Here is a 14,339-nt window from a genome sequence, read left to right as displayed (position 1 = left end):
TATCTCTGCTTTTCAGTTTCACTACAGTAAGTAAATATTTGTGAGCCATGTTATTAAAACACTGATTATATGCCAGGCTTCAAGGTCTTGTCGCTGGTAGTAAAACACTGAGTTTGATATCCTTTTAAGTCTATTTAAACAGTAGTAAATTCCACTGAAAAGGGCACTAAGGCAGTGGGAGTTGAAAACTCAGCACCTTGCAAGACAAAGCACACTGAAGCCAATGGGAATTGAGAGTGATCAGCACTTCGCAGGAGGCACTCAGCAGCCTGAGGGATTGGGCCTTTCAGAGCAACTAGCATTTCAGTCTTCAGCATACAAATCAATCCTGTTGATCCTACCATAGAGTACGGAAGGAAACAATATTGGCCAAAATAAATACCTACAGTAATTATGGGTATATTTTCAGAGCATACTTCCTGTTTTATTCTTCCGTGAAAGATCAGTGTCATCTAGTTCTCACACATTTAAAAAACCCACAAGAACATTTTATCTCCCATCAAAAATCTTACAGTTCAGAGACAAGTAAAAAAAAAAAAAAAAAAAAAAAAGAGAGAGATTCAGAAGCAGCCTTGATAAAGTAATGAAATGACAGTTCCCAGCTGGACACCACAAGAACAAAATCTAGCTCATGCACTGATTGGACCTTGCAAAGTCGGCTACTGAGCATGGTGACATAGCCAGTTTTTCAGGATATTTAACAATAGGCGACTGCATAAACCAAGAACAAGATCAAGCCTTCGGTCTCAGGCCTTTTCAAATAAAGCCAAGTAGGTTTCTCTTGTGAAGCAGGAGAAATAGCCACTGTTAGTTCACCCAGAATGACCTTTTACTTAGCTCATCAGAGTAGCAGGAGGCTGATAAAGGGTTTCCTTTTTCTTCCGACTGACAGGAAAGCAGATTTCCACAGCACTAAAGATACGGACATTCACTTGAGTCTTATTCTTTTCCTTATTATTAATCATTTTATTATGATAGTGCCTAAAGATGAGGGTCCCATGGAGCTAGGTGTGTATATCAGCAGAGTAAGAGACAGTCCTGGCCTTGAAGAGCTATAATCTCAATAGACAAGACATGCAAAGAGTGGGGAGAGGAAATATTAATATCCTCATTTTACAGATGGGGAACTGAGACGCCAAGCAGTCCTGCCTTAAATCTGCAGAGAATAAAATGCAAGATAACAAGGCAACATACAGTGGTTGTAATTTTTAAAGCAGAGATACTGTACATTGAGTACAGTACATTATATTGGGAGCTTTATTATAGGGAGTGAACAGCCCAATTCATTAGCAAATCATGACTGATTTTTTGTAGCCCTGTATTGTATTAAACTCCTTTGTTGTTCAGACATTTGGAGAACTGGATGTTGGAATCTATCTTTTGTCTCATTTCCCGCCCCATTCAGGACTGCCCAGAAGCGGGCATACGCTTTGATCTGCGAAGGACAAGGTAGCATACACTGCCCCTTCCACTACACAGAGCCCCACTGAAAATAATAGGTCTTGAAGATACATAATGGTCCATTCCCCAAGCTCTGAACAGAAATACCAGGACAGACAGATGATTGAGTAAGAAATGAACTAGCTGCAACATGCAGTTAGTGACATCTGAAATAACTTCGCTATTGAAAATTAAAACACAAGAAAAATGAATAAAAAGAGGATCCTAGCAAATATGCAGGAAGTGAGGATTTCAGCCAAAGTCTCTCTTCTCCAACCCAGTTTGAAACCCTCCAAGAAATGCACAGAAATGGCATGCATGTGCAGCCAAACTCGATCCCTCTAAGGTCTACAGTCTAAGCACAGCACTGACTGATGGTAATGCAGGAAAGACCAACTTGGATTCAGCACAGCTTTTGTGACAAGTGAGCATTGCTCTGACTAACCCATTCCTGGCCTCTCTGGGCAGTATGTAGTACCGAGGAACAAGATGGCTGTGTCACCACACTGATTTCCATACCTTCAGAAGGCTGTATGTGCTTCTCCAGACACAAAAAGGTAACCTGTACCGTGAAGGCACACCTGTCTGCCCCTTTGTAGGCCAGGGTGCAGTATCAGAAGCCACATCAAACAGCCAGGTGTTTCCTGCTCATTCCTATGGCCAAGAGGATTTCAGACACGCCCGAGTATTTACTAGCCCTAAGTTGGCAGAAGCGTTCCTTGCTTCTCACACACACTGAGCAACTTCTGGTTTTGGTTCCCTTCTGACATCAGCTCAGCTCCTGCCCCCTAGATCTGTGCAAAGAGGGGACCTTCCCAGAGGTGAAAGTAAGCTGTTACAGACCAGTATGGCATACCAGCAAGAGCTGGTACACAGCTGACCGTACCGGCAGGGGGCAGCTTCCCCAGGAGGCAATTTAAAAGGGCTCCCGGACACCGCTACTGCAGCCGGAGTCCCAGACAGGGTGATCAGATAGCAACTGCGAAAAAATGGGACGGGGTGGGGGAAGGGGGGTTAAATAGGTGTCTATATAAGAAAAAATCCCCCAAAACGGAATTGTCCCTATAAAAACAGGACATCTGGTCACCCTAGTCCCGGGCCCTTTAAATCGCCACCCAGGCCCCAGGGTAGCGGCGGCAATTTAAAGGGCCCGGGGATTTAAAGGCCCCACCCCTTCTGCCCAAGTTTCCCCCCCGACCCCCTTTTAGGACCCTGGCCCTGCGTACTGGTAAGTCCCTAAGTTACTTTCACTCCTGGACCCTCCATGTGTGGATCTTCTCCCTCCTGCACCAAAGGCTGCTCAGCCCTCTCCAAAAGAGGAGGCCTCATGGCTGACTCCGAACCCACACAGGGCGACAGGCTCAAGACAGAGCATGCGGGGTGAATGCACATTATTCCTCCCCCAGTGCCATAGACTTGCCTGTCACATATCGCCTAGGGCTATACGAACATCATTTTCACAGCCCCTGTGGCTGCTATGGCCAGGGAAGTGGGAGGGTCCAAGCCAAGAATGACAGGCCGCTGGAAGCACAGGGTCTTTCAGAGAGCTATCAGATTTAGAGGAGGAAGTTGTTGCCCCACTATCATGACCGGACAAGAAGGTGGGAAAAGGAGAGGGGATCTGCAGAGATTTCTTCCCCCAGAATTGCCTCCCATGGTAAGGATATCCTGGGCCTCTGGATGGAAGAGGAAGATACTGTCCCAGGGACCCGACTCATGCCAGGCACGGCAGAACAGCACCTGAAGTTCCTACCTCTGCCGTTCCTGCAGCACTCTGTGTTTGACGTGCTTTCTTAGGGGAAAGACTTCACGCAAAGCGTCCCCGTGAGCCACATCACACTTCCAGACAGCTCCATATGTGTAATACACAAGGTGGAACAATACTGTCAGGAGGACAAAAATGACAACATCAGCCTGTGGATGAGACTATGACATATTTAGGGGACAGTCTAATGACTCTAAAAGATGCACCCTTCCATTGATGATGATGATGTTATTTAAACAGTAAAAAGCCATACATACTGGAAAGCCCTTGTCACCATAAATCCATTAATCAGGGGAGCTGTGGTCTTTAAAATTAAAATACAAAACACTTAACATAGCTACTCCTTTTGCCTGCATGCAAACTTCTTTTAGCTGTTATTTTTGCTTTGAAGACAATGAGACTGCAGGCCTGGCACATTTAACAACCCAATGTTTTATGTCTATTACTAAGGTGGGGAGGGGGTGGGTGTGTGAGAAAGAGAGAGAATGTGTGTTGTGGTGTTACTGTGGCTTTAGGGGGATGAATAGAATCTTCAGGGCGTGGGAGCAGACAGTGGGAGGACGCTGTTGGTTTTAGTTTAGTTTGATAGATTGACTGAGTTAAGATGCTTGGTATATAAGTTAACTCTATATGTAATACAGATTGTTAAATTACTAGCAATGAATTATTATTAAGATTTGTGAATTACCTGAATACAAAACAATACATGTGTATGTCTGTGTGTATCTATCTATCTATCTAAGAGAGAGAGAGTGTGTGTGTGTTGACTCTAGGGTAATTATTGGAATGATTTTACCAAGAGATGTGGTGGATTCTCCATCGCTGGAAGCCTTTAAATCAAAATGGGACCTCTTTCTTTAAAAATGTGCTTTAGCTCAACCACAATATAGGAGTTTAATGCAGGGATTACTGGATGAAATTCTGTGGCCTGTGCTATGCAGGAGCTCAGACTAGGTGATCATAATAGTCCCTTCTAGCCTTAAAAATCAATGAATAAATACTGCAAACCACTCTAGAAGGCTGCGCTGTCAATGCTATTAATACCAGCCTTTATGCATCTTTGATACTGCACAGTATTAAAAATATAATTTAAGAAGGACAACTTGGCCCACACTGCTTCAGACAGAAGTGTCTGTCAAGCCCTGTCTCATTCATGTGGGCTCTGTGTGGTTAGAATGATCTGCCACTGCACTGCAAGCACATCTGTTCAACACTTACAGTAGGAAACAAAAAAATGGACAGGAAATGCTCACAGACAGCCTGTAGTGGACTGTCACAAACTGAACAACCAAAAGGGCCACACAATTTGCCATTACGTGAATAACAGTGACATTAAGAAGTCAAAGAACCTTTTATATACCCCTGAATGGGTTTCAGGGGGTTAATGCTAAAAAACATTCTGTGGAAAATACCCTTTGGAATTTCCATTCTCTAGGAAACATCCCTGCCGTCACATAGGTACATGGGAACTGGCTCCTCTAGTCTGGTTTCCTGTCTCCAAAAAAGGCCAGCCCCAGATGCTTTAGAGGAATGTGTAAAACTCCCATAATGGACAATTACGCAGTTGGATACCTTTGGGTTAGGAGCAAGATGGGGAACCTCTGTTCCTAACCCTGGGACAGGCAAAAGTTAGCTTATGCCCTGAAGTAGGAGTGTTGATTAGGTCTCATACAATTCTGCCCTAGCTAGTAGAACAGAGGATATTTTTATTATCCATATAAAAGTCTAGCCTTTTTTCTTGCCCTCAGTCGTAACAACAGTGGCACAAGACCCACTTCAAATCTGCTCATCACAAAGGCTTCTGGCAGGACTACAGTACTGCAGGATAGCAAGAAAGTGCCATGTCCCCTCTTTCCACATCCTGGCCAGCGGAGCTCTTGGGAGCAGCAAACCAGCTAAGCAAACCTGAGTGTTTGAGGTAAACATCAGACCCAAGCATCAACCTCTGCAAAAGATTTGTTTTGCCCTTTTGAAGATGGAAAGTGTGACAAGTGCCAATGTTTAGTCCATCAAAAATACAGTTATAGCTGTAGTCAAACGCACTCAGTCAAGAGCAGCCATCCCCTAAGCAGGAATGTATCTCCAGGCTGAATCTCTGACCCCAGGGCAGAACAATGCTGGGCTGTAATAAGAAATACTGTGCGTCTGTGTTTCTCGCCATATATTTGAGTAAGCTTTCACATTTCAAGGGTCATGATCTTCTCAGGCTGATCAATTGTGATGGAAGAGATGGCTCCCAACCCCTCAGCTGTAATAGCATGTCTGGCCAAGCCCACCTACGCCATGGAAATAAAAGCCTAAGATGAATCCAGTCTCTCTGACTTTAACCAAAAGCCCAAACCCTGAAGTGTCCACTGCCATTAAATGGAAAAGGGTCATAAGGAGCAGGAGAAAGAGGCTTTGTACATCTAGCAGGAGTTGGTCCCATTGCTTGCTCTTCATGTACTCTCACCTTGTGTGAACAATGTTTAAGTTGATGCTCAGCTGTGTTCTTGGCAGTTTCTTGCTGCTGTCCTCCAAACTAGACAGATGACAGTGTCCAGCAATCCACCTGCCACCCCATGTGTTTGTCTCAGAAGTGTTAAAAAAAAAAAAAAAAAAAAAAAAAAAAAAAGGGTGGAGAACTAACAACCAGGCATCTTCTGGCCACCCATTTGGGGATGAAGCTGTGGCTCTTTTCAGACTAGGAGTAGGCAGCAGTATGCCTTGGCTGAAGTTATGTTTGGATAGCCAGTTCATTTCTCCCCTATCTTAATTTCTCTAAACTGCTTTTTATATACTATGAGGGGGAGGGATTCATGATGCAGCTTCTGCAAAGTTCTAACTCTGTTTCCCATGTCGGCACCTCCTAAGGATTACAGACAGGATCACTGATACATGGAGTCAGACCTGTGTCCAAATCTAGCACAGGAGCCTTCCCCTCTTCCTCATGACAGCATAATGCAGTCCGTAAAGCATGCAAAGTAAATATACAAAATTTACTTAGACTAGATTTGTAAAACAGCAATGCATGGACAGTGTGCATGAATATGCAATGTTCTACTCTATCACTCGTGTGTGCAGGAAAGAGACTACACTGTCAGGTGCATCAGTTTAAATCACACCTCAGTGTCCGATAATGTTGCAGTGGATACATATCCTGTTTCCATGTCTAATGTTGTTGTCAGCCCCATGTTTATGGTGGAGAATGGGTGCCAGGAGTTTTGAACCTTCACGTCACATTTTGAAAGATTACTGCTGCATTTGAGGGGTTCAGTACTGCAATCTCAGATAGGTGACTGTGCATAGCCACAGCGGTTATAAAGTTTGCAGTTGTTCTTGTCTTACAGCTGAGCTTATCAGGCACGTGATACCAAGTCAGAGTAGGGCTGAGTGTTAGCTGATTGGGAGGGATGATTAAAAGCTATATTTCTATATCTTGGACACTGCTTTCCTCTGACCAAACTGCAGCCCCGCCTGTAAGTGTCTCATAGCCAGAATGTAGCTACTCCAGAATGTAGCAACTGGCTCCGAAGAGCTGCAATCCTTTCAAATACATAACTGCAAGGATACCTGAAATGAATCCCGGTGATGAAACTCTGATTCCTGGGTGTGGAGGCAGGGATCCCTCCTCCAGGATTGAAAGGACACAGAGCATCTCAATTAACTCCTATTTCTAGCTTCATCTTCAGAGCTCAAAATAGAAATGCAGGCTTTGCTTTGCATCTGACTGCAAGAACCAACTGAATCTCGGAACTGAGGACTCAAAATGCTGACTCTCAACTCTGCAGTATGTTCTGCATGGGTAAAAATAGATACCTGAGTAAGCAGTAAAAGTCACATTCTCTAGAATAAGCAAATGTACTACATTTATACCTTGTAGGTGGCACAAGGCTAAATCTCTGTTTGTCTGTATATATAGATACACACAGATTTTATATATATATATTTTAAAAATATGACTTTGCAGACTTAACTCAAAGTTGCTTTTGCTGGCAAACAGACAAGTTCAGATAATCATATATTGAAAGCTTCAAAGCTTAGAACTGAAGTCCCAAAACATCTCACTTGATCCAGAGTTCTAGAATTAAAGTGCAATGCACCCTCATTAAGCAGCACCTGTCATTTTGCTTTTTCCAAGTTACGGAGGTATAGGTAGTGATAGTGACCCTAGAGTTGAAGATGAATTCAGATTTACACTTAGAGCATGACTCAATTTAGTTTCCATTTTATACACACTAACTCTTCCTAGAACAACTGAATGTTCTACACATTCTTCCTCTCTGCCCCTGACAAAACCCCATATTTTCTTTTTGAAAGAGGAAACATTTAAAGACCAGCCCTTCCTAAAATTCGGTCCTGAGATTCTCAGTTTTCTAGGGTCCCTTTGAGCTAAAGAGCCATAATCACCACAAACTCCAGTCTTTACACGCACACTCTGATAACATATTGAAGGCAGCCTCTTTGAAAGTATTTATATCAAAATAAATTATTCCCCTGGCATAATCTATTCTAGCTTTGCCAGGTGTAGCTGATGGAACTATCAAGTACCACCAGCTCCTTCAATTTTCCAGTGCTGCCTGATGGACCAGATGTGTTCTGCACTTTGCCCTAGGGAGACAAGTTGGGCAGCACGGGTGAAGCGGGTGTGACAGCTTTCACACGGATGCACAAGAGGCCAAGGAAAAGGGAAGGAGAGGTTCTGTGCACCGGAGCTGGGGAGACTGGGACACACTATGGAACTGGGAGTGCGGGAAGCTCAGAGCCTTTACTGCTACAGCACCCGCACATGAAGAGTTCCACTGATATTACTGCATCTGCAGGCTGTTGTGATTTGTACGTTGTGAATGGTTCCACGTTAGAGCTGAAAGGGATTTCGCTGTGGAATCAGCAAGCGTATTTGGGCAGAAAGAAAAGGAGGACTTGTGGCACCTTAGAGACTAACCAACTTATTTGAGCGTAAGCTTTCGTGAGCTACAGCTCACTTTATCTGAATGCATCTGATGAAGTGAGCTGTAGCTCACGAAAGCTTACGCTCAAATAAACTGGTACTCCTTTTCTTTTTGCGAATACAGACTAACACAGCTGCTACTCTGAAACCTATCTTTGGGCAGAAAGTTATGCTTGGTGAGGTTGCTGTGGCTGTGGACATCCTCAACTGCGGGGTTATAGCCAGTTGCTGTGGATGCGCTGATTGATGACTGTAGGGAGGGGTCCATATCACTAGTACATATTTATGGCTTTCGAGAAGCGCCTAGAGCAAAGGACAAATGCTCCCTTTTTAAAATGGATGTGTATATAAATAAATAAATGTGTTTGCTTTACTAGCGACATCCTGGATTTTTACTGAATGTGCTGGTTGAATCTGAACTGGAACAATCTTAATCCTAAGTCAATGAAGATTTTTGTTCTGAAGTAATAAATAATAGAGTCAAGGAGATACAGTTAGAAGTTGAACAACTGCCAAAGCATGGAGATTACATTTCATACAAACCTCTTTGTTTGCCAATTACTTACCTGGTCACTGCTCCTGTAAATGATCTTTTTATCCACCTGTTTCTGCCAGCATTGAAAGCTGCTGCAAATACGAAATAATTAAAAGCAGCTATTGGCAAAGAGCTCCATCAGCCAACATTGGAAGAAAATCTTCTCTTAAAGTTGCTGGAACATGTCTAGTATGTTACTTTACTTACACTAAAGCAAGTAATCACTTGTCACAGACCCTGTAATTACTGCTCAGAGATCAAGGCATGATAACCAGCTCAAACTACAGATTCAATGCACAGCTGGAACAAGAAGTCTGTGAAGCCCTCACAAAATCCGAAAGAGTGAAAATAAAGCCAGCATAGGAAGTCAGTGTGACATTATATGCATTATAATTCCAACGATACATCCTGAAATTGTTAAGAATAAAAAAGCAATTCCAATGTGGATCTCCCCTGCTATAACCGTTTACAGGTTAAAACTGTTTACCTACAAAGTCTGAATTGGTAACAGAAAAGCAAGGAGTCAGAGTCTAGGCTTATCCATTAAAGTCTTTCATTGAACACGTTTTCCCTGTTGCAGTCCTAGATAAGTAGACCCAAATTGCTCATCTGTACAGAGAGAAGATTTCCTCCCCTGGTAACTAATCATGATCATTCGGAACACTTGGAAGTCAGATGTAAAAAATGTACTAAAATGTTAGCTAGAATAGTTTTGCAGTGTGCATTTCTTGGCTCCAGGGGATGAAATCTCCTTATGGTATGCTGAGAGTACTTGCGCACATACAGGAGTTCCTTCTTCTGGCTGATCTAATGGAGCAGTTCCTGTAGCTCACTAGGAAACGACCATGTTTCTGGATCCAAAGTCTAAGTATTGCATATGGTTGTCAGATAATCATGGTGCCACTACGTGAAAGGTCAAGGGATTGCTACACACCAAAAAGGAATGCCGATTTTTACCCACAATGTTGTGACAATTACAGCACATAATACTAGGATATAAAGTGACACTATATAAAAGATACAGTAAAAAATTCTGTACTGAGTAGAGAACTAGAAGATATTAAAGCAAGATGATACTAATGGCTATAATTCAGGTTACCTATGCATTTTCATTACAAACACACAGACACAAATGTCATTTCAGTCACAAATTTTCACCTTCCAAGCTGAAATATCCCAGACCCAGTCTCTGCCCAAAGTTAATCTGTTTCAGAATGTTTGAGCATTTCTGAGAGAGGAGAATGGGAGCAATGGAATAGCCGGGGGTGAAGATAAAGATTTGGCAGGTGTGACTAAGTGGGATTTTTTGTAATACTTCTATGAACCCTATGTGTGTCTCAGTTTCTTCTATATGCTGCATTGTTACCCAGTGGGGAGAAAAGGACTGTTTGCTCTTGGGACAAGCTAGGAGATAGAGGTGTGAATGTTGCCTACCTGTTTGGCCCTTAATCCCCGTATCAGTGGACCTCTTGAGAATACAATGGCAGATCCAATTGCCCGGACACTTAGCAAGCAATGACCCAAAGGGACATGGACTTCACTGCCTCTCAGCAAGGAGACTGAGCAGTATTTCCCCACCTGGAAAACAAAGGACTGGAGAGCTGTGAGGTGGGGGTTAACGTGGACTTGGGAAGCAGTCAGGCACACCTGGGCGTCTGACAAAGAAGCTCAGATAGACAGAGAGAGATGGAGCTTGAACAACGGAGTTCACTTCAGCTTGGCTTGGCTCGGCTCCGTGTTAACTACAACGGACTACGCTTTAATCTTCATTCTTCTATGCTAGCCTAAGGACTTCCTCTGCTGTGTTCCAGATGACTAATAAACCCTACTCTTTTGATAATGCTGTGTCAATGTCACTGCAAATGCTTGGAGGGGTGCACTGATCCCTAAAAACTCTACAAGTCTCCATCAGGGGTCTGTCTCTGTTGGACTCACTGACTGGAGTTCACAATATGAAGCAGAAGTGCTTCAGGTTCAGAGGTCCAGTCTAAGGAGGCGGTGAAGTCATGTGGCTTATCCTGGAGGAAGAGTGAGTTCCATGGCACACCAGAGGGCTTCCTCCTAGAGACCATTCCAAAGCTGAGGCCATAGCACTGATCTGTGGATCTGTGACAGCAGGGAAACAGCCCTTAGTGAGGAGTTTTAATATGACTAACTTATGGGCCTTTGAAGACCACAGTATGTCCATGCACAGCCATTTATCAAAGACAACTGCCTGATGTCCAGCAGGCGATAACTTAGCTGCATGTTAAAAAATTATTGGAGGTGTGATCTTTTTATGGGTATGGGCCTTCTGCATTCAGTGCACTGTAAAGTGCAAATTTAGTGGAGGAGACTTGCCTCATTCAGTCCCCAAATCCAGCAGAGCACTTAAGCATATGCTTAACTATCAGCTTGGGAGTAGTCCCATTGATTTCAAAGGTAGTAATACTTCAGTGGTAGTTAACACCCGTAAAGCCCTTTGAAGACTACAAGTGATATGAAGGTGCTAACTACTAAAGCTTAAAATTTGATTTTTGCAACACTTTATTGTTTTAAATGTTAGAAAGCAAATGGAGGATTGGAACAGAGAAACTTTCTACAGACTGAAAATAAATTTTATGCTAAAGAATATGTTTCTGTTGTAATATATTGGGAATAACACCAGTTATCTGGGACCTGTGCTGTTCAACTCAGAATGGACAAAAATCAATGATTTAAAAAAAAAAATCTGATTTTTTTTATAAAATGCTTTTTGAGGAAGAAACCTATCTAAAGATAGTTTTAATTAAGATACATTATAGCTCAAAGATATCTCATCATGGAATAAGCATTATAAATTCTAATTCTACAGTATGAGACAATATATTCATGTAATGTTTAAGAAAGGTTTTGTAAATGAGTTCCAATAGTTCATGGATTAGGGACCCAATCTTGTGGGGTTCCAGGGGTTTCTGTACAGAGATGCTTAGTTTTGCAGTTCTCAGACTATAGATTTGTGTCTCCAGAGAGAACATGCTTGTTAACAGCAAAAATGTTTTTAAATAAATAAATAATATATATAGGTGAGAAATAACAGACCTCAACCCTATTGTCCCTTTGCAAATTTATGTACACAGAGTCAATTCCTTACCTCTCTCTAAAAGTGCAAAGTTTCAAAAAGTTCAATGAATAGAAGATTGTTGGGGTCGGAATAGATCTGGACAAAGAAGAAGTCTGAAGATAATGTGAGAAGGGAGCCACAGGGAGTAGAAACAAAAGTGAAACTGTTTGAGCAGCAAGAAGAAAAGGAGTACTTGGGGCACCTTAGAGACTAACCAATTTATTTGAGCATAAGCTTCCGTGAGCTACAGCTCACTTCATCAGATGCATTCAGTGGAAAATACAGTGAGGAGATGAGCTATAGCTCACGGAAGCTTATGCTCAAATAAATTGGTTAGTCTCTAAGGTGCCACTAGTACTCCTTTTCTTTTTGCGAATACAGACTAACACGGCTGCTACTCTGAAACCTGTTTGAGCAGCATATTCCAGAAGTCTTGAGGTCTTTCTGAGTGTAGCCTTCATTGATTTGAGATCTACCGTACCATTCTCTCACTAGAAGGGAAAATCTATAATGGCAGCAGGCTGTAAAAGAGACCCAGTGTGGGAATAAGAACCATTCAATAAATATGTTTGCTGATGATGTTTTAAAGAAAGTCACACCAGTAAACTGGTGGAAGTCATTTAAGCACTTGGATTCAGAGACCCTTGAAGTGATAATTTCACTTTTAACATCAGTAGCTTCTTCTGCCGGTGTAGAAAGAATATTTTCTTCCTTTGGACTAAGTCATTCCAAACTGAGAAATCATTTGGGACCTGAAAAAGCAGAAAAGCTTGTTTTTCTTTTCCAGATTATGAACAAACAGGAAAATGAACAAGACGACGACTGAGTTAGCTGAAGAAGCCAATATTTTAAGTTTCTCATGTTGACCTGGCGCACATAGTCGATTTAATTTTTTTTAAATATTTCATTTAACTATTTTAGTTCAAAACAATTTTAACAAAAACAAACCTGATTTTAAAAAACTTGAATGTTTAACTAAATTCAAAAATTCATATGCTTGTTTTGTTAAAATATTATATGTTTGCTGTTGAAGAAAAAAATCCAGAATACATAATGTTGTTGTTTTAGTTAAATAAAACAATTTAAATATCTGTCTGGTGATGTTCTCCTCCTAATACAGCATGGCAAGAAAATCCTCCCAATGTTAACGATTAACTTGTTGAATTGGAGATAGTTCACCTCCCAATGACTTCATAAATATCTGCTTCAATTACCTTTGGTAAATGAAATAACCAAACAATCATTCATTTTCTGATACAGCTGTAAAACTAATCTGAAAAGTTTTCAAAATAAGTCACTTAAAAATGTATAGTGTGTACCTTCTAAAAATGAAACCTACATCTATCTCCAAGTTGTGAAGAATATGTATTAAGGTTATAACAACCAACAAGAATGCACTTTTAATGTAGAAATCCATGATTAAATCGAGTCTTCCAGACTAGTGATTTAACTCAAATCCACCCTGGTTCAATTTATTCATAAATGATCCAGAAAAGTGGGTGAACAAAGAGGTAGCAACATTGGCAGACAATACAAATTACTCAAGACAGTTAAGGCCCAAGTTGACTGCAAAGAGTTACAAAGGAATCTTACTAAATTGGGTGACTGGGCAAGAAAATGGCAGAAAAAATTCCATGTTGATAAGTGAAGAGTACCACAAATTGTAAAAAATAATCCCAACTATACATACAATATGATGGGGTCTAAATTAGCTGTTATCATTCAAGAAATAGATTTTAGAGTCACTATGGATAGTTCTCTGAAAACATCAGCTCAATGTGTAGCTAACTATGTTAGGAACCATTAGGAAAGGGATAGATAATAAAACAGAAAATATCATAATGCCACTATATAAATCCATGGTATGCACACACCTGAAATATTGCATGCAGTTGTGGTCACCCCATCTCAAAAAAGATATATTAGAATTGGAAAAGGTGCAGAGAAGGGCAACAAAAATTATTAGAGATACAGAACAGCTTCCGTATGAAGAGAGATTAAAAAATCTGGCACTGTTCAGTTTGGAAAAAGACCACTCAGGAAGATATGATAGAGGTCTATAAAATCTTGACTGGTGTGGAGAAAGTGAATAAGGAAGTATTATTTATCCCTTCACATAGCACTAGAACTAAGGGTCAATTGATTAAATTATTACGCAGCAGGTTTAAAACAAACATAAGGAAGTACTTCTTCACACAACACACAGTCAACCTGTGGAACTCCTTGCCATGGATGTTGTGAAGGCCAAAAGTATAACTGGGTTCAAAAAGAAAAAGAGTAAGTTCATGGAGGATAAGTCCAACAATGGCTATTAGCCAAGATGATAAGGGATGCAACCCCATTCTCTGAGTGTCCCTAAACCTCTAACTGCCAGAGACAGGGACTAGAAAACAAGGGATGGATCACTCAAATTCCCAGTTCTGTTCATTCCCTCTGACGCATCTGACATTAGCCACTGTCAGAGACAGGATACTGGGCTAGATGGACAATTGATCTGATCCAGTATGGCAGTTCTTATGTTATCAAGAAGAACACCAATTAAATAGTTCATTCATTCTTACAAGATATTGCAAATATCACTGCATCT

At 41.5% G+C, this 14,339-nt stretch overlaps 1 protein-coding gene across 4 annotated transcripts in view; it reads right to left on the bottom strand.

Annotated features, from left to right (window-relative positions):
* The window catches only part of DAPK2 (death associated protein kinase 2), a 93,138-nt gene that overhangs the window by 55,761 nt on the left and 23,038 nt on the right, over positions 1 to 14,339 (bottom strand). Inside the window, exon 1 of one of the 4 annotated variants that reach the window (XM_074966095.1) lies at positions 10,105 to 10,335. The exons of the other annotated variants lie outside the window; for them this stretch is intronic. The gene's annotated coding sequence lies outside the window, so the exon portion shown is untranslated. Of the gene's footprint in view, positions 1 to 10,104; positions 10,336 to 14,339 lie in introns of those variants that run through there. 4 annotated transcript variants of the gene reach the window in all.

Source organism: Natator depressus, chromosome 10 (genome assembly GCF_965152275.1).
Source record: "Natator depressus isolate rNatDep1 chromosome 10, rNatDep2.hap1, whole genome shotgun sequence".
In the NCBI taxonomy this organism is placed as follows: domain Eukaryota; kingdom Metazoa; phylum Chordata; order Testudines; family Cheloniidae; genus Natator; species Natator depressus.
Note: the sequence above shows the minus strand (reverse complement) of the source record. Positions and strands in the feature narration are given on the sequence as shown.